Source organism: Cygnus olor, chromosome Z (assembly GCF_009769625.2).
Source record: "Cygnus olor isolate bCygOlo1 chromosome Z, bCygOlo1.pri.v2, whole genome shotgun sequence".
NCBI classification, from domain to species: Eukaryota; Metazoa; Chordata; class Aves; order Anseriformes; family Anatidae; genus Cygnus; species Cygnus olor.
This window is the reverse complement of record NC_049198.1, coordinates 20724516-20746097: the sequence shown is the minus strand read 5'-3', so window position 1 is coordinate 20746097 and position 21582 is coordinate 20724516. Positions and strand designations below refer to the sequence as shown.

General features: G+C 42.6%; 1 protein-coding gene across 2 annotated transcripts in view; it reads right to left on the bottom strand.

Moving 5' to 3' along the window:
* The window catches only part of ZSWIM6 (zinc finger SWIM-type containing 6), a 115194-nt gene that overhangs the window by 67882 nt on the left and 25730 nt on the right, over positions 1-21582 (bottom strand). The gene's annotated exons all lie outside the window — the stretch shown is intronic.

The window sequence follows — 21582 nt, the reverse complement described above, 5'->3', positions numbered from 1 at the left end:
CTCTAGTGTTAGTTTTCAGATCTTTTTGATGTTAGATTTGGGGGCTATGACAACATGAAAGTATCCCCACAGGCTGCTTGAGGATGTTAAGAACAAAACTCTAGCTGGTACATTCTCCTCCTTCAAAGCTGCAAATAAATCTGAACATGAGAAAAAAAGCAGAGACACCCCTTGTTGGCCAGACAGAACCTCAACCTATCTGCTCTTATCTGCTGTTAGCATGTGACAGTCAAATGGACCTTTGTTTTGATGTGAAACCACATCCAAGGCTTCCCTATTCCGCCCTTTCCCCCCCATTTCTATTTACACAGCAGGCCAGCCTCATTCCTGAGGAAGGAGAGACTGCAGCGGACTGAGGCTGCTGCTCAGCGAACGCTGTGGCATGCGACCCATCCGCTGCCCTAAGAGCCGTGGGAAGGGGAGCATGAGGCACGGCCGCCGCACAGCTTGGAGCGAGCAGCGGGGTGAATGAAGCAGGCTGCCCTCCGCTCCGCGCTGCTCAGCACCGCGGCCAGGACTGCGGATGCTGAGAAGGCTGTGCCAGGGAGGGCCAGAAAGGAAGACCTACATCCCTGCTACATGTCCCTGCGGATACACGCAGCTCGCACGCAGCCAGAAGTGGAAAAACACCAGTTAATCCTTTCCATTCTGCGTCCGCTGAAGACAGTGCTAAGAAACATGAAGCATATGTATGTATTTTGTGCTGTTATGGGACATACAAAGTCTCTCTTCTAAAAGCGGTAAGCCAAACGCTCCCTTCAGCGCTCTCCAGACGATGAGGATGGACGAGGCCTAGACAAAAAGCAAGACCAATGGTAACCCAATCTGTGAGGAAAGCCAGTCACAATTACTATGGTGCATGTAAGGGTGAACGAAACCATTCCTTGAATGAACCGTGCTTGATTCTGGAGGAAAAAGATATATATTTCTTCCACAACCAGCATATTTAACAAATAGATGCCCTGTTACTCCCTACGAAAGGAAAACCTGTAATACCAAAACCATGAAGCAGAAGCAAGGCTCCTCTAAAAAAGGTTGTTTTTTTTTTTTATCTATTATCTACAGAAAACTCATGAAGTAGAAAATAGAACTGTTACATTCTGGATTTGCAAACTTAATATGCTTTTAAAATATTTCTGCCTGAGATAAGACTGGTCTAGATAAAAAGTACGTTCTTTTTTAGAGTAAGGATGTTGCAAGTTCACACGTTTTGAAAGGTGATATTTGCTTTTTGTGTGAGAGGGCAATGCAAATTTCAAGCCTTCTAGACCATGAAAACCAATAGAGGATTGAAGAAACCACCTTTTAAAAACAGGCTAATTCTTCATTTCTGGAAAAAGCTAAACCAAAATAAAAAAGTTGTTACTTCCCTTCATATCTTCTCTTCAGTCTGCCTTCCAAACAAATAAGCACTAGAGTAGCCACAATCATCATTTTTATCAGGTGAGTTTCAGGGACTTTGTTTTCAATCTAGCTGTCCCAGAAACCTTATTGTTTACCGCATCTAGACATGGAATTTTTATATGAACTAATTTTTATTACCAAAGTTTTTCTGAGAACACTGGTAGGCTCTACTGCTGTAACAAAATGGTGGTTTAGTAAAAGAAGTAATCACCTTAAAGCTGTTCTATGATCTAACCAGCTCAAAAACAAATATTACCTGTAGTTATTCTTTCAGAGTTAATATTGAAATCAGTGGTAAAACTTACTAAAAGGAACTGCTGAACTCTTTTTTTCCCTTAATTGCCTGTTAAACAAGAAAAAAGCCTTAATAAGAAGAAAGTTTATTTTCAAAATTTATTTTGATTCAGAGCTCCTGGCCTGGAGTTCTCCAGTAAGAAAAGTCCTTTCTTAAAAACTGAGGAAACCTCTCTTCTTACTGTTCTTTCAGGGTAACGAGCAGGGAGAAAATGCCTAAAATATCACCAGGTACCTGTGCCTCCAACCATCTAATGAAGTTTGCTTTGTTTTCCTGAGGACTCCAAAGGCCGTGCTGTAAGGAAGTAACTCACTCCACCACTTGGGTAGTTATACACCATTGACCCATTCCATAACCACTTCAAAGGACAGAGAAAAAGCCTCCAAAACACCAGAGGCATTTCGAGCACTACAGAATATTATTTACATGCCTAAGCCACAAAAATCATTGGCACTGCTCTGTACGCGCACAGAGGGGGTTAGGGGGTGCATATTTCCCCTCTTTATTATGGACTGAGCACTGCTGTGTAGAGGAAAGGTGTCTACACCGGGAGGTCAGAGCGGGCTAAGCCAGAGGAACTCTGAGGAACGCACACTACACACCTGCAACATATTTACAGCAGGATGAAAAACATAAGTTCGTATGCAAAGCTTCTGCAGTCAAATGGGTAACCCAGGGAGGTCAGACGTGAAGGCTGCTTAAGTCCAGCAGAAGGGGAGCTCGCAAGGAAGACAGGAGAAGTACCCAAGCTGCTGCTCCTGGAGTAGTGAGCTGCAGAACACGTGGGTTACGCCTGCCCCAAGGAAGACCAGTGCACGAGAGAGAAACAGGCAGTCTAAACAGGATGGGGTGGAGGGGGGTCCGGCTTGTTTGCTTCCACTCCTTCACAGTGAAGAAGTTTCCCACATCAAAAGACTAGGAAGCAGGGGGCAATGCAGCCTTGCGGGAAGACCTACCCCGTTTTTTAATAATGGAAGTCTGCGGCCATTTATTGATTATACTTAGTCATAGCAAAGGTTAGAAAGAAAGTCCTAGAGAAGATTATTTTGCCACTTAATACCTCAAGGATGTTTTCCTGTGGCTGTACCACCAATATTTGAATCTTATTCACTATCTCCCCAAAAATCTCATGTTTGCTAAGTCTATGCTAAGAATCATTCAACCTAGTCCACAGCCTTTTAGAAGCTAGGGAAAAAAACAGTAAGCTGACTATTTTAGAAACCATTACCAACAGACTGAAAATAGACAAAGAAAGCAGAGTACTCTGGATGCCGAAACCCTGGGAGAAAAAAAAAGTTTTCTTTCTTCATTCAGGAGCAGCTCTTCAGTCATAAGGCAGCTAACCAAGTATACCAAGTTTTACCCTTTGAATTAAGAGCATGGAATAAGGGTGAGGAAAAGACCTACTAGAAAAATTAAGTCTTCAAGAAACCAGAAATTATTTGAAACATAGTATTTAACAGTTGTTTAAAATATGCATAAGTAGGTTTGGAATGGTTATCCTTATTTAGAGCAGGAGCACATCTGTTTGTGTGTAAGTAAATACAGTCTGACAGCAATTTGGATCATCTATCAGAAAGAATCAACTGCAAATTTAATAAGCATTATTTGCATTCTACATAATAGTCTATTTGTTCCTTCAAGCCATTGCAGTGATAACACATTTAAAGTCTTCCACTATGTACTAAATCTAAGGTACCTAGGCAAAGCACAGCATATTCCAGTTGGATGCTTCCCAAGCCATATCGCTCAACTTTTTAAATATTACTGCCATCTGGCTACTAGGCTTTGTTTACCAAAACAGTAGCTGTGCACACATTGTTACAGCAGCTGTAGTCAAAAAATTTAAGTAATACTATTCGGTTAAGTTACAATTCATACTAAAAAAACACAAAAAACTCAAACAATTCTATCAAATGAGTTACCGTTGTAACTAGAAAAAATAAATACACGTGGCTTTATGTTTTGATTTCTTTCCCACTTCAGTGCTCTAAGCTTCTTCAACTTATTTCCCAACCACACTGACATAGGAAAGAATTAACAGCAACTGAAGAATTTAACAAGAACTAAATAGGTAGCCTCGCTTATTATCTGCGATTTCCCTGTAGATAAGCACTGGCGCTATGTAACTAGGATGCTGAAATGCTGTTGTACTGGTACCGCTGGGTCATTCTTGGGATACATCTCAAGTCGCAGGATGTTCTCAGTGATACCCCAATACCACGTGGTTCACAGGCTGAAAGTTCGGATAAATTCCAGCAACTCTTTCCGGTGTCTAGGCCACACTGAACAAAATAAATATTTCAATTATGACTAATCTGAAACAATGCACAATGAAAGCTGGGGAAGTCTTGGGAGCAGTGGGAATATTTAAATTGGAGAAGAGCCTGTGGGGTTTTTTCCTATTCCTAATTACAGTACATTGTATTAATCAGGCCTGGAAACCACACACCCAAGGCTCTTTGTGACCAAGTTGTCATAGCAGCACAAAACACTCTCAAGGCCAAACAGGTGAAGATGCATTTTAGAGGCTTACTACGGGGATATCCTATAGGTATACAGCACAGAGGAATTCCAATCTTTAAAAAAAGCTGTGGCTTCAGAGAGCCAATATCCTTGACTGGATAAAAGCCAGTGATGATGTAACTAAAGTAGAGTTTCTTTTTTAAGTTATGCGCTGCTTAAAGCCTCGTCTAAAGCTCCATCCAGATACCTATTCATTTCAATACTCAAATAACCAAACATAAGAGAGTCTAACAGTTGCTTAAAATATGCACAACTAGATTTGAAATAGTTGTAACCAATTTAAAGCAAAAGCACATGTGTTTGTGTGCAAGAAAATACAGTCTGACAGCAATTTGGATCAACTACCAGAATCAACTGCAAACTTAATAAGCTATGGGATAATTAACAAGCGCGGTTCGTACTTATGTGAATATGTTGAGCTACATGCCGTTGGCCCAGGTTTTGCACCAGCAACTCACTATGAGTTTGGTGCATGAATATGCGTTCCTCACGGCAGTCACTGTTAGTTCATACGTCTGAACGAAGGCTGCAGGCTGATAAAGTGCTCTGCAGTCCCATTTTGCAGGCAGTAGAGTAGAAAAGAAGGGGTCTCTGTTCTCATCCGGAGAGCAGAACAGTGTGTGCTACAGTTTGTTCACAAGATGATGTTTTATAAAGAATTCAGTGTTTTGGGAAGCGATAATTAAGCATTTACTTCTGCAAGGAAAGAGATATCACTTCTCACAGTGACTGGGGTTATGCTCTGGTCCACCACGACTGACACAGGCACAGCATCTCACCGAATTTTATTCTGAGCAGATTTGAGTGCTTTATACAAGCTTTCAAGCCACCTGAGCAGTTTTCCCTTGCTAGGGAATAGTATCAGTTTTGACTTGACCAAATAAAAAGTGTGATTAAAACAAAACAGAAGGCTTTAGAAGACAAAACATACATTTGATTCATAACCAATCAGAAAGAAAATCACCTAATTGTGGGAAAATCATGCAATACGAACGGAAATCTGCAAGTCTATCAATGTAAAATACCATCATGAACGGATTCTGACACATCAGAAGAATAACCATTAGAAAGTATATATGAGCTTGTAGGCCAAAAAGATAAACCAAGAAGTATTTTTTTTTCTTCTTCCCATTTTATAGGAAACAGACGTTAAGGAGGTCATCTAAAAAGAAAAGCTGAAGAGGCCACATTACATTTCCTCAAATATTTTGGTAACATACCACTTATTTCATCCCATTAATAAAATAAGCCCTAATATGAAAGATTCAAGTAATCAAATATTAATGAACAGTAGTAACACAATCCTCAGACTTTATAACACTGCTCAGCTGCTGTGTATTTCTGAAAGCTGGAACAAATTTTAGAGTTGGATATTCCTTCTTTGGATGTGGGTGTAAGCAATGAGCAAAACAGAAAATATAATTTAGAAAAAGCAGACAAGATAAAACAACTGCAGCACCAGATTACTACTCCTTAAACTCTACTCATCTCCTGGAGAAGTTTACTACTGTGGTGCTTGCTACAGAAACATGTAATTCTTTCAGGAGATTATTTTCAGACTCCACAAGCACATCTAGCAGAGAGGAATAGTATTCTAATACCGAGCGTAGTTCAGGTTTTTTATGGAAAAACGTAGAGAAAAGAATGCATTACCTAGTATGAAGACATACTTGTTTTTTCGTATTGCCTTATACCTTCAATCCTGACCTTTTATGCACTTATGTTAAATCTTATAATGACAGAGCTGGCACTGATGCATGAAGTGTTTTTCCCATTCGTATAACATACTTACACAAGTCTAGTCTCAATTAAACTCCTGTGAGCTACATAATGTATACTTAGTCTTTAAATCTGACCTCCAAGGCCTATACTGCAACCTAAACACTTAAATGAAAGGTTTCAAGCAGCAGCAATGGTTTTGTTTCTCTCCTCCCTCCCCCCTTTCAGTTTTGTGAAAACAAGAAATCCTCTTGTAATGCTCCTCTCTGCTTCTGACCCACACCTAACTGCTTTTCCACTGCTAAGTAATACCAGCTGGGGCAGCTACGGATGAAAGCATTATTCACTTGCCCTGGGCTTCAGAATCTCAAGTCTATGGTTCAATTTGCACAGGTTGTCTAGATTCCATCACCATCTCTCCAATGATGCATACACATCTAAATTCAAATGTAGCATAGGCCAAAGTTTAATTTAATGTTGTTGAGAAGAGGGAGGCAGAATTGTTTTGAAATTCTCCCCTGAAAAGCAGCCTGTTGTATTAGAACAAAGCAGCTTGTTTCTATCGTTCCTTTGTTTGACAAGTTTGGGCTGGTTAGAAAGGTCATTTATGCCTCAAAGCATCAAATTAACATTTGAGGACATGAATTTTAAAAATGGCTATTTGCTTCTGCTCTCCAAATTGCTAATGCTTTAAAAAAAAGAAAAAGAAAAAAAGACCTAGCCAGAGTCCAAAAGGAAAAAGAACCTTTTCCTCAGGCAAACTAGGCATTGATTTTCTGTCCATGCCAGCACAAGCTGACTATATCTTAATTAAACCTCACAAATTAAGCAGGTAGTTGAAATGGTGTCAAATAAAAACCCTGTTTAATTACTGAAGAAATACTTTTTGGCATATCACATACAACTTTCTCCCCCACCTTCACATAGGTAAGCCCAATACTCATAATATGAAAACCCCACCAACAACTACTTCCAGGCATGCTTCATGCTGACTTGGAGTCTTTAGCACACTACTGCTCTTCTTGCTAGTCCTGGTTTTAATAAACCAAGTCTCCACTCAGAGCTCAAATACAATTATTTATAAGCATTGCGTTAAGAAAAAAGCCTATGCACTTTTAAACAAGATAGCCAAAAGCATTTGGGATCAACTTTTCTAAACATTAGGCCTTCCACTCCCACCTCTAAAAGCACCTGTGGTTTTTAATGAAAACCTTCCCAACTAGCAACACCTCAATAAAAGTTGCATTTCACTGAAAACCTTAGCCTACAAAACATCCACAAACCCACAAATATTTCTTCAAAGCCAAACGACGCTGAACTCACGTTATTACAAACAGGTACACCTTCAGCAGAAGCTTATACCTGGTCACTTGGTTTCCCCAGCTCCCCAAAATCCGTTCAGCTGCATTGCATTCATTTTCCCCTCCCAGTAGATGGAGACAGGAATACAAACTGCAGATAGAGCTCCCAGCCACAGGCAGCTCTTGCTGGCTAAAGGGATTCTAATTTTAGGCAATAAGGCCCGAACAATAGCAGCACCAGCTCGACTCTGGCAGCCTGCACAACAGCAGCTGGCAAAGCCAATGCCAACAAAGTTGTTTCGAAGAGGTGGGGCAGCAGGAGGAGCCCAAGGTAGCGCTCGCACAGTGTGTTTGTATTGGCAACCTCCCTGGGAAACGTCCTCGCCTGCCAAAAAGAATCACCCAGAATTCACCGGGGATTGCTTCTTAATGCTCCATTCAAAGGGGAATTTTTTATTTATGGAGAACAAGCCTCACACACGGTAAAAACTTTAAAGAATTTCCCGAACCTTTCAGTCAAAGAGAAGCACGTCTGAGCTCTTTCACAGTCTGGGTGTTTCAGAGCCCAGGCACCACCAACCAAACCCAGCGAGCCAGTTCCAGCCAGGGCAAGCCTCGCAGAAACTCAAACACTCCACGCTATCTCAAACAGACACCACTCAACTAGAAATCAACTCCTTAGTATACAACTCAGTAGTACAAGCTCTGTGACAGAGTAATCTGTAGCAGCAAAAACACAGCCTACATGTTGCTAGGCACTAGTTCATAGTAAATACAATTGTAAACTGCTAGTACAAAAACAGCTGTAATTTTGAAGACAGCAAAAAACTGAGACAACTGATCCTTACACAGGCAAGGGAAGTCAGTTTTCTTCATGTTTCCACCTGTGAAAAGTATCTCATTGTTTTATGCTAAAACAGGGAAAAGAGCAGTAAGCAAGGGGAAAAAAAGCAACCTGCATAAATATGCTTATAGAATGCTGCTTTGTCACTTTCCTGTAATTGTTATTTGTTGAAACATCAATGTACGGAAAAGAAAAAGTATTAGTACAGAGTTACCCACAGAAGTTGCTCCCGAACACAAAGGAATTATTCTTTTAATGCGTGCAGCTATCAGCATGAAAGCCAGATACTGTACTTCCACAGTCAGTTTTGCAACTAATACATTTGTAATAAACGAATTAAAGAGCCATACTATTCCAACCAGGCAGGCACAACTATGTGAACCTAAACTTGTGAAACATTTTCCCTTATCATTTTTAGTTTCACATAGCACTGTAATAGCATGTTGATTATACGGATCTGTGCAGCAACCATCACTTCAAAAAGCATACTTCAAATAGCCTGAGAAAAAAAATCCCCAAACTTGATGAAGTCTGACAAAAGCAAGCCTGTACTCTTCCACACGATTCCTATGGATATTACAAACCTCAAAGCGCTGGACAAATGCAGATGACTCTGTATCTCCATGTACTATTAAAATATCTCTGTGACATAAGTATCATAGTGTGATACAAGGATTTGTCAGCTAGCACAAAAGAGCTCTGTAATATATTTCAAGGACAGAACTAGGGTACACCATGTTTCACAGAACATAATCGCACATACCTGAGCCATCAGAAGCAGTTAACAACAAAGGCAACGCAAAACCTCTTCAACCAAATTCTAACCAAGCAGGATTCAGTTTTTCCTTAACTCTGGACCTCCTACTAGCACCTGCAGAGACATCTAAAACATGCCAACTGGTGTCTCGCTTTGGGGATGAGGACAGAAGAACATTCGGTGAACTATGCCATTTACATCCCAAAGTTCACAAAACACAGAATACATTTGGAAGAACAAGGTTAGAGAATGGAACACAGCATCAGAAAAGGTTCAAGTCAAAAAACCACAAGAGTTCAAAGTTAGCAATAAAAAAAAATACTTTCTACAGGGACTGAAAAGGGATTTTAACACAAGTTTAAGAAATGCTCTCCTCACTCATTTAGCTGCAGCCCCCTGTCGATAGTTATTTTAGTGATATTAGAAGAAAAACATAAATAGCTACAGGCAGCAAAGCCAGACACCCACAGTCAAGTCTGTGTTGTGCAGGATCTCTCGGACCGCGTTTGGTGCGGGGCTCCCAGGGATAGCATGTGGACTCACTTCTCCTCGTCGCTGCTCTGCTCTTCTTGCGGTCCCGCAAGACCTCCTGGCAAAGGGCACCCACCGCAATGCCACCACACCTCACATCCTGGGGAAGGGACAACATGGAATACGCCACGCAGACAGACTTGAAGCAAAAGCTGCCAAGTGTCAGGGAAGGAGAGATGGAAGAGGAAGCAGTATGTAGCAAATGGGATGGGACAGACATGTTGTTTATTTGTCACCCCCACTGTGTTCAAAACCCAACAGGGCAAGCAACAAACAGGAGAGATTTTCATCCTGATTCAGCAAACCAGAAGGGAGAGAGAGAAAGCAAAAAACAGACCAACCTTTTTTTTTTTTTTATAGCTAGAGGTGCATCTCTATCCCTACTCCATGAAAATCAGAAACAGATGCAAAACAAAGCCATTTATTTGCCACTGGAGATTAAAAAAAAGTAGGGGAGACACTTGATAAACTTTCATATTCTTCTCCAAAAAAATCTACTCAGAATCATTAGAAATGCTTTTTGCCACACTCAAAAACAATTTTTTAATCTATTCATAATACACAGGAAACTAGTTCTGTTGAGTGTTATTTTCTTACCTAATCGAATAGCTGCCTCATTTATTATTCCTAATTTATCCACCAGCTGTGAGAGCTCTGCTCTCAGTTCTCTGGCTGTAGGAGTTCAGCAGATGGGCAGTCTCCAAAGAAAGGCCTACTGGGGAAAAGGAGGGGAAGAAAAAGTGGTATCTTAATCAGAGCCCTGGCTAAAGCAGTTTCTGTTCAAGCTGCATGTGAAGTTGCCTTCTTGTCAACATCTCCAGAAAAGAAGCAAGAAGTTACCCGAACTAGAGACAAGGATGGACAAGGATGCAGCTTTAGCACCAGTATCCCTTTACCCAAAGGTAATACAGGGCAAAAAACCTTAACATGGTACTTAATAGCCTGCCAGGAAAGGGAGATCACCCACAGGAAGTCAACAGTACACACACACCCTGCATTCATTAGAGGTTTTATCTGTTTGCCTACTACCCTCTGCCTGTTAAGAGGGACACAACACCTGTGATGTGCAAAGGGGTTGCTACTACTGTATTGTTTTAGTGTTTTAGAAGAGTTTGGGCATTCTGTTCCTGAATTCTTGCATTGACATCCTACTGCACTGCCAGTACTACATCACTACAGATGGTCCAGATCTCTACGAGACAAGACCACCAGCTAGTAGGGCACAAAGGGAGAACAACGTGCCATTTGGGTACCGGCACTGCAGCACCACTCCATACTTCTACTCTTTTAGTTGTTAAATGCTACTGCACAAGATTTCTTAGTGGATATATTACTGGGTACATTTCCCTTTGGTTTACAAGGGAAGAGCCTCCCTCAGAGAACTGCTTCTAGGCTTGTTTCGCTGTGAGTCACCATGATGAGGGACTTCTAGGTACAAAAGAAAGGAGTGCTGCACCTTGAAAAAACAGGCTCTGAAAAAGAGAAGCGAAACAGTAAATATGAGGAACACTATCTACCATAACAGCCAAAACCAACTACGCAACCAAGATTGCTTCTGCCTTAATTCAGTTTCAATTAAAATACCAAAAACAAACAAAAGAAATGCATGCTTATGCAGTCATTTTAGTAAAATCCACAGCCTTCAAATTTAATCTATCTTTACCCAACAAAAACAAATTAAACCTCCAACAGTGAATTTCTGAAGCAGGCAATATGTTAATGATTCTACGTGGATAATATTGGTGGTACAGGGATGATTGGACCAGATGATCTCGGAGGTCTTTTCCGACCTCTGTGATTTTATGTTTTACATGGTGCCTATTCTTCATAGGAACATGGAACTTCAGTGAGTGTCTTATGACCCAAAACCAACATACCCAGTTACTCTACAATACACAGTAATATTTAGGTAGCTTGAACACTCCAACGTCCTGCACGTTTTGTGTTGTTTTTTTTAAATGGTCTGTGCCGCATTTAGCTAGACTTCGTCATTTTATAGCTCAAGAGGAAATCCCAGATTGTGCTCACTGGAATGAGGTGTAAAACTAGTCTGATTCATAGAGGCAACCCAGAGGCTTCGTCGTAGTCATGCTATTGTATTACTGCTGCCTGGATGCCCCAGACAGAAGCTGAGGCACCACTGTGGTATGCACTGCCCAGTAGCAGTCATGAAATTTAATAATAATCTCCAACAGACAAGACAGGAAAAGGACAGTGGAGAAAGCAACACACAAGCAGAGTGACTCACCCAGAGGCATACAGCACCACAGCGGTACAGAAGAAATTCACCTCTTCTGACTCCCAAAGCCCCAACCACTGACTAGGTTACCTCTCAAACGTCAATTTTAAAAGGTGTTTTCCATACTAGTACATCTGGTCTTTTCTGGCTCTGCTAAGACTTGGCCCCAACACCCTCTGCCAGTGAATTTCATGAACTAGTCTTGCCTTGCACAAACTAGTTTTCCTCTGTAACAGTTTCAAAATTCACCTCCCTTCTGCTGATCTCCCGTTCATCCTCATTATTTATACAAACACGCAACTCTCTACTGATGCCACCTACATCTGCAACACGTTCACAGGAGAGGAAGTGGGAGAACAACGAGAAGAGAGCTTCTCTTGGGCTGCTTTCCGTCTCCCCTCCTCCTTCGTAAGGCTCAGTGAATCAGTTCCACGATGTGCATGCAGTTAAACTGCGGGGAGTCCTGCAGCCTGTACGACCCATTCATAACAGGATCTGTGTGCTCGCTTTACGTAAGACCTATGGAGACCTGTATGCTGGGCTGCGATAAGATACACAGCAGTTTTGTGGATCTGTTAGTGAAGACTAGAAGCAACAAGAAGGGAAGGTAGCACGGAAAGATAAAACTGAGTTATAAAACTGAATTAAAAAAGAAAAGGAGCAGCTTCACAGCAGGTGTGTGGCCCTGCTTAGCAAGCGCCCAGGCAGCCCAGAAGCCTCTAGAACCGAGACTTCTCCTGAAATATTTATGAAAACCAAGAGGAGCCGAGAACCGCGCGTGCAGCACGGCTTCCTACATCCACGCACGCTGCCAGCAGGGCCGTACCGAGGCTTGCCTCCTGCCACCCGGGGCAGCCCCCGCGCCCCCCGGCGGCGCTGTCAGCCTCTCCTCTGGACAACCGGGCACCGCGGCCGGGTCCCACCGGTCGTGGGCACCCGGCGGGGCGGCGGAGCGCGGCCCCGTGCCGGCCGAGCCCCCGCCGCCCGTGAGGGGCCGCGGCGGGGGGCGGTCGCTGGGCGGTGCCGCCGCCGCCATGATGGCGGCTGTCCCCGGGCTGAACCGCCCTCGCCGCCGTCAGCTGGCGGGGGAGGCCGCATTCCTCGGCGGTGCCGCCGGAGCCGCCGGTGGGAAGCTTAGAAAGCCCTCAGCTGTGAGCCAGGAAAGCGAGGGAGCTGGCGGGCGGCCAGGCGGCTGAGCTCAGCGCTTCGCAATGCGCTTCCTCCCGGCGAGCGGCTTGCATAATGCCGGAGGGAGGCAGCGAGGCAGGGACGGGCCCCCCGGACCCCCGCCTCGCCCCGCCCCGGGCCCGGCAGGCCTGAGGGAGAGCAGCGGCGGCCACCGGGAGCTGTCACGCGAATGACCTCCCCCTAGAAACGAAGGGGGCCTGCGGAAGGTCGCGTAACCTCCGCCTCGTTCGTGCGGCCTCGCTGCTCGTGCGACCACAGGGCTCCCGTCCTGAAACCCACAGGGCTCCCACCCTGCAGCCACGAGGACAGCAGGGCACGGCGAATCCCCTCCGGTGTCACAGGGAGACCCGCTGCTCCCGCGCCTCTTCTCCCGTTCAGGCTCAAGAGCGAAGTTAAACGCAAGAGCTGAAACCAGTCTGACGCTGCCAAGTGCAAGTGTCAACAACAGCACGCACCGATTTCCTTGATAAAACACACTTGCGGTCTTCCATTTTGTAACGTTCTCTAATCACAGATCCCTCTGCTAAAACTGCAAGCGTAGCTCCCTTTTTCTGAGTACGTGCAACAGAAGAGTACTTTGAGCATATACAAAGTTTTTGCCCTGTTACGTGAACATATATCCAGTACACGCTGCTTCACCCAGTAAGGGGGACTAATAGTACAACAGACTGGTGATCACCCCAGGAAATAATTGATTTTGTTTTAAACTGATAAGATTTTATGATTTCAATTGTCAGCATCACATCAGTACCATACGATTACAGATACTACAAACCTGAAACAAACTCTGAGAAGTGTCATAGTAAAATTAAAGTTTTAATTCTGTGTATGCGCAACTCTGTCAAAGGAAATTCTTTACAAAAAGCTTTATCACATTTTACAGATACATAGTTTTGATAACTGTTTCCCCGCTACCATTTACTACATAAGACATCCAACTCCAAAGAAAAAATGTCTGCATACTTCCTGAAAAGGGGCAAGCACAGTGCTGGTAAGGACACAACTTCACAAATTACCTTTTTTTTTAAATGACAAACTAAGCTGCCAAAAATGGATGTCCGTATTTTAATCAGAAAAAAAATGTAGGTTCCCAACTTAAAAAGAAAGATAGCCATCTCATCCAGCATTCATCAGAACTGACACCACCCAGACACAGTTAAAGCAAAATAAAGACGTGATTTCTGAAACAGTAAATTCTCACACATTTTAATTTGGAAGAGAAACTAGAGCACCAACCTGTGCTTTTAAGTCGTATGCACAGGTAGGATGGGGGCAAAGAAAGGATGTCTCTTCTCTCACACTCCATCAATGCCACATATGCAATCTAAAAACCTGGTTTCAAGGAACCTCCCTTTTCCAGCCTTTTGTAACCACCACTGTTAGGAGGTGCAGAAGCTCCAGCTGTCAGACTCTTCAGAGCTGAAGCTTTACAATGTTGTAAGACCACAACACACACGTTACTTTAACCAACAGCATAAAGGATTTACAGACTAACAATACCTAGTATTTCTACTGCTCCCTTCATGTTCAGTTTTATAAGTCTTGGGCAGATTGCATTTGGTGGTGAGCGGGACAAAGTGAATAGTTAACTACTACAAGTAAGATCATTTTACCTGGATGCATAACTGACACCAGTATCTAAATGCACGGAATGAATCAGTTCCATGTCTTCAAAGCACGAGAACACTTATTTGAATAAAAGTTCCCCATAGCTACTGTAACTGCCACAACACACATATTTTAAGGTAATATTTTATCTGCGTATACAGCAGCACAAAAACCTTGAGCACACTAAGGGATGACAATACTTGCTGTGGGGACCATAACTTTTAGTTTTCTTGACATTTACAAATTTGGTCTCGCTTTTAGCATGCAAACTATTTCTTTTACGTTTGATACATAATTGGATTGGAAAGGATCTGTTGCTTTATCTATCTGTTCTATCATTACCGAGTACAATTCACAGATCTGCAGTCATTAATCTTCCTGAAATACTCCTAACAATGTCAATTCCACAAACTAAAATCTTCCACTGGATAACTGACAGCAGTGTTAAAGGGATTTCAATTATTGAGTTCCCACTTTTCCTCGTTCCAGGTTTTCATTTTCGGGTATTTGCGTGAACCATTAAGAATAGCTCCCCACAAGCCTCCCCAGTTTCTGTTGTTCCAGTTATGCCCCTAAGTCACATTTCCTGATATAAGACAAGTTGGAAAACTTCTAGTACATTTTTGGACACTACAGAGTGTTACAAGATTCAAATTAACAACTACTTTTAGATGTAGAAGTGGACAGATAACTTAAGATTTTGATTTAGCAAAGATTTTGATTTTAGTTTTTGTATGCAACAATTCCTCAGGAAAATTTCAGGAAGCGCTCTCACTGAAAACAATGTCACTTCAGTGTTGCTGTTGTTGTTTTTAAACTGTATCACGATTATCTTGATAGTCCTCAGAATAAAACCCTTCTAAAGCAATGCTAGAGTAATCACATTAAGTGTCCTGGGGTTTTCTAATGGTCGTTGAGCTTATGACTTAAAACAGTAAAGTTGTAAGTGTCTGATTTTTAGCTTTTGGGCTCTTTTTAAACTTACCGTTTTAGCTGCAAAGGACAGTCTGAAAATTGCAAATCCCTAAAAAGGATTACAAAAGGTAAACAGCCAAGGAATTTCAAAATTATCTCCTAGGGTCTTTATCATTAAAGCCTTTTAATTTCAGAAGAAATTAATCACAATTTTTGGAGATTTCATTTAATTATATAATGCTATACCTTTTTAGCCTGTGAAACCACACACGAACATCTTTGCCCTCATCCTCTCTTCGCCTTTTTTGCTACACCTTCTGCATTGTTACTTAAGAATAAACTTTTCAGAGCTAGGACTGACTGGTAAGATGAGTTTGTACAGGATCTAGCACAAACAAGATAAAAGAAAACACTGCAGTGGAACACAGATGAGTAAGTGCAAGCGTGAAGGGGAAGTACTGTACTAGCAGCGTACACAGCCCATGAACAAATCCTTCAAAGGACAACATCTTCACCTAATCAAAGGTGACAACTTTATGAACTAAACAAATCATTCAGACTTTGTAAAGTGAAAAAAATGTTATAAAAAGCTTTTTTTTTTACATGAAGAGTATGAAACAGGAAATCCAGACAGGGAAGACTTCTCCAACACAAGAACAAGGAAGTGAAGGGAAGCAAAAGGACAACTCAGCACGAAGATCATACAGTTAAAATTTCCATTTCAGAGAAAAACTAAGGTGGCTTTTATAACCAATAAGCATCTTTACTTTTTATTGCAGTTAAAAATAAATTACTAGCCTTGCAATTATTCTTAACAAGAAACTTCAGTGCTAAACTGCAGCCTCTTTAAAGCTGGCAACTCTTCACAAGTGCTATTTAAGAACAAACTGAACTCTTGCATTTCCTTTATGCACACTAAGACATGGATTTCTCCTGCAACCTCTGCACTTTCAAAAAGGTCTAGCTCTTGCCTCCACAAACCCGTATTTCATTCATAGGAGGCCTAAAAAAGGGGAAGTTTCAAATGGCCTTAACTTACCTACACAACCTCTTCCACAATGCATAGTTAGTGCCGAGATATTGCCTGCTTTATGTGGGCTAAAGATGAAGGGCTAAGAACAGGCCGTTTCATGGATTCTATAGCAAAGGAACGGTGCTGCAGAGGGAACAATTCTCCCTCGTTTTCCTCAGCCAACCTGTATATGTTGCAGGAAGCAGGGCAGCATACATTCTCTTCTTCAAACAAGAAAGACAGAAGTAGGAAGAAGCTTGTCCACTGAGAGCAAATTACATGGACTTTTTTAACATGCAGAACTACATCAGACAACCCAGCCCTTAAAGGAACCAGCTAAGGGGAAAACAGGACACACTTAGGCATTTTTCTTCCTCCCCTTAACTTTGGATGGCTTGAAATAGTAATTGCCCCCTCCTTCTGTTGTTTTTTGGGGTGGAGGAAAGGAGGGAGGAATTTCTTTAGCAGCCATGCCTGATGTAATTTAAGAGCTGGCTAGGAGAAATTAGATGAGCTGGACAGAAAGGGTACCTCCCCACTCCTCCTCCTTGAGGAGAGATTTACTGCCTTAGCATAAACACAGATTAGAAAGAAGGTTAAAAAATTAGCCATTAATGGAATACGATTAGCATTGTGAAATCCGTAGCACCTCAGGCTAACACACCTATAGGCATAGCTTCATGTGTCACTTGCAACAAGAAAGGAAAGGCAGGAGCTGCAGCACACTGCACCAGCCACTGGCACTCATTCTTATCTCCATAATGTGACCTCTATAGATTCACCAAATCTCCTCTGAACTTACTGGAATTGAATCAAAGAACAGACCCAGCTAGGAGGACAGAAATAGTAATAAGCCATCTTTTACTGGATAAGTTCCACGCTCCACAACACCACACCAGGCCACACACGAAACAAAAGCCCTATTTCTGCTGGCACAACTAAAGGAGTAGAGCGAAGACCGAAAGAAGCAGCTGAGGACAGCTTCGGCACATACCGGCTGCAAGAAATGTACGCGAAACCACAGCCTAAGTCCTACATAAGTGTGTACTCAGTTCTCCCACTGGCCACAGCAAATGGTAAAACATATTTGCAAAACTTTAGCCTATCTTCAGAATTACTTTAATACGTTCTTACCAATTTAAAATGTATATTTCAGAGTCAAACTTGCTGAACCAAAAATTCAAGCTTCCACACAACTGTGGACTGATACACAGCAACAACGTCTCCAGTGTACTTTCAGAGAATCAGACTATTACAAAGAAAAAACAGAACCCAGATACATCAGTTGTTGATCTGACATGAAAATCAGTCCCTTAGCTTCATTATTCTCAGCACTACTATAGCTAATAAGCCACCACAACGTAAACGTTCTTGAAGCAGTCTGAAACTTTCACAATCACTCTGCATACACATAACTGTACCCATGCAATTTTAAGTAAAAGACATCATGTTCCAACTTCTGTGTTTCAGTATGACTTGTTTCAGGGTATACATCGCTAGTTTCCTTCTCACGATGGTTTTGCAAACCATCAACCAGCATGGGTTAAACCTGTTCTCTTGAAATGTCAAGCCCCTGCAAGAAGAGGCATGAAGGTATGATACCATAGTAAATTCCAACCTAATATTACCAACCTTTACAGAGAGCTGTTCTAGTTCAAACTACAGCCTTTGTTGTATTTTCTGCCTACAGTATAGCATTCGTAATAAAATGCTATTGTCTACAACAAAGCATCATCAGCTAATTAGAACTTCAAGTCTAGCATCTAAAGGAGTGTCACCACAGGGTTCAAATGACATGTAAAAATGCACGGCAGCATATTAGGATGCTTCAGCAGTACCATTGTTAGAATTATGTATCAGGCAACAGAAACCATCACGCAAAGAAGGATATTCAGATACTTAAAATAAGCATATTTCATAAGCCACTAGCCAAGTATCTGTTCAAAACTGATTCCTCTCCGGAACCACCTCTGATTATTTACATTTTAATTGATCTGGAAAGAAATGGGAAAATTCCCACCTTGCACAAAGAGATAGAAGAGTTAAAACTTTATTTTGGTTTGCCTCAGCAATATTAAAGTGAACAAACAAGATTGCCAAGTACATCAAAACATTACAGTGTAACTGCAAAAGGGCAAAATTAAGAGGCATTAGTGACTCAAAGCTACCCCAACAAATGCCAAAAAATGGGTAATATATTATCATCCAAGAAAAGCTACCATCACAGGAAAAAAAAAGTTAAGACTAGTAAAAAGCCAAACTTGCAGGATGTTTAAAAATCATAGCAACAACACTGCCTACAGCAGTAATGTTAACAGTTCGTAACAAAACTTACAGGCTTTAATTTTATTTACTGAACAGCAGGTGGGGGGTTCATTTGTATCTGGACTTATTAAAAGATTGTCTGCAGGGATAGGATGCATAAACCCCACCACCACCACCTGAGGACTGTCCTAAACAAAACATAGCAACAATAGAACTGAGGTCTCAGGGAATTCAATTCAGACTGCCTTTGTAAAAGAGTCAGTCTCTAAGAAGGTAAGGGTGAAGGTCAAAGCAGATTAGCAGCCACTGAACCTCTTACTAGCCTCCCGGAAACTTCCCAGCACCAGAATGATAGAAGCTAGACTCGCAAAACTGAGATGCAAAAACCAGTCCAGCCCTGCATAATTCATGTTATGCAAAGATCTTTAGGGAAGAAAATTGTCTACAAGAAGTACCTATTACCACCGAATGGTCAGCTTCCTTGGAGAAAAGTCTCCTAAAGTTCTAATATAAAAGAATTTAGCAACACAGAAACGCAGACACTTACAAAAAGTATCCCTCTTGTTGCTCCTAAACTACCTTATTTATCAAGGACTGAGTTGTGATAAAATTCAATACTTCAAGCCCTTTTATTTAATTGCTGTTATTTCAGGGTATGTAACCTTTTATAGTTATCTTTTCAAAGAACAGACCTTCAGATCTTAATTAAGCAACTGACTGGTGGTTATCTCAGATTTTATCTGAAAACCTGATACTGTATTTAATCATCATGCAAGGGCATAAACTACAATTTGTAAACCAAAGCTATGCCAACCCCCCTGCTGAGAATTTACTGTCTCATGTTCCAAGGAAGCACTGACTTCTGATGGAAGCGATGACCTCAGAAGTTACTGAGGAAGGTGAAGACAAGAATGGAATACGGATGAAAACAAAGTATTTAACTAAACTCTCTCACAAGTTTAGTTGTGGCAACGTCTACTTCTGAGCTAGAAAACACTTTTCTAACAAAAGATACATTATCTTCTCTCTCCAGGATGGTGCTGGCCAGAAAAAGTGTGCCGCTTCTGTCAAATGAAATGGGCTGAGGAAAAAGGAGATATGAATAGAAAAAAACGTCTTAAGCAAGTCCACACTTTGCAGAAAACAAGTCTTAGGTAGATGCCACTGATAAATTTGCAGGCCAGCTTCTCCTGTTGCTTCACTAGCCCTGCGTGGAATGAGAGAACTGGGAAAAAATATGGCTTCATCCTAGTTGCCTTACATAACATGGTCTAATCTCTGGGCAAAACAACAGCTCAACCTAAAGCCACTGAAGAAGAGGCAGGTCTCCATTCTGTCAAAACCACACCACGTCTCCTCACCACAGCCCGAACCTCACACAGCTCTATTTCATCTTCCAAAAAATTTTAGGCAAGACAGGTTACCCAACCTGCTGCTTAGTCACTCAAGGACTGTCCGAGTAGGAGGTCCAGCAGAGTGCCCCTATATCACCTGGAGAAGGAATTCATCAGGAGCAGATTTCAGGAACCTCATGGATTGCTTATGCCCTGCTGTGTTGTCCCTCAAACAGATACCAGGGTGGTTGAAGTCCCCTGTGGGGACCAGGGCCTGTGAAATTGAGGCTACTCCTGCTTAACTGCAGAGGGCCTCATCTGCTTGCTCTCCCTGGTCAGGTGGCCTGTATCAGAACCCCAGTACGTCACTAGTCCTCCCTTTAATCCTAACACACATCCAGCTCCTCATCCATTCTCCAGGTACATCTCCATGCACTTCAGCTGCTCTCTCACACAGCAGACAACACCTCCTTCTTGTCTTCCCACCCTGTCCTTCCTGAAGAGCCTGCATCCCTCCATCACAACACTCATCATTGGAGCCATTCCTGCCACATCTCCGTGATCTCAATGAGACTATAGCCCTACAACCACATGCACATCTCTACCTCATCTTGTTTATTCCCCTTACTGTGTGCATTAGTACACAGATATTTAAGAGGGGCACCTGAGCGTACTGGGTTCTAGAAAGTGTTTGCTCAGCAACCCTGTCCATCACTCCCTCACAGGGCTGCTGCTTACCTTCTCCCTTTCCTGTCCATCCTGTTCATATCCATTTAAAGTTTTGTCCAGCCTTTCTTATGAGGTTAGGCATCCTACTGGCAAAAATACCTTTGCCCTGGTTAGAGAGGTGGATCCCATTTCTCCCCCAGAGACAGGGATCTGCAAAGAGGGTACCATGTTCATAAAACCCAGAACCTCATTGCCAACACCAGCTCTGCAGCCAGTTATTGACTCGTACTATCAGTGCTCTCCTCACAACCTTCCCCTCACCAGCAGGATTGAGAACACCACCCGGGTCCCTGGGCCCTTGACTACGCCCCAGACAGTTTTGGTACTGTGCAGGTTTGCCATATCAGTATCATTTATGTCCACATAGAATAAGAGAAAATGGGTAGTACTCAGGGGGTTGTATATACCAGGTCAGCGATGCCTCCACAACATCCTGGATATGGGCCTCTGGGCAGGCAGCAAACCTCCCTCCCTAGCTGATAAATCAGGCTGACAGAAAGGTGCCTCTGTTCCTCACAGCACAGTGCCACCCACTACAGTGACTTGCCAATTCTTCCTCCTACAGCTCCTCTTCAGCTCTGAGGGTGGTAAGCCTACTTTGGAGCTGCAAGCTCTCCAGTGGTGCAGGAGCCTTCCTCTTAGTGCCAGAAGTCACCAGCTTCCACCTTCCACTTTCTCACACTTACCTCAACACTGATAGCTCTTTCCTGCAGCTGGAGTCAGAAGCTCTTCAAGTTGCTGTGCCTCAGAATATTCTGTCTCCCTCGCGTCTTCCCTGATGCCTCGCAGCCTGCCCCCTTCCTCTTACCTCCTCCACTTGACAACACAGTTCCACAGTAGGACACCTCCTGCAGGACAGGGAGCCTCCTCTCCTGGCCTCAGAGGCCCCAGGCACTCTGCAGCCAGGGACCCGGA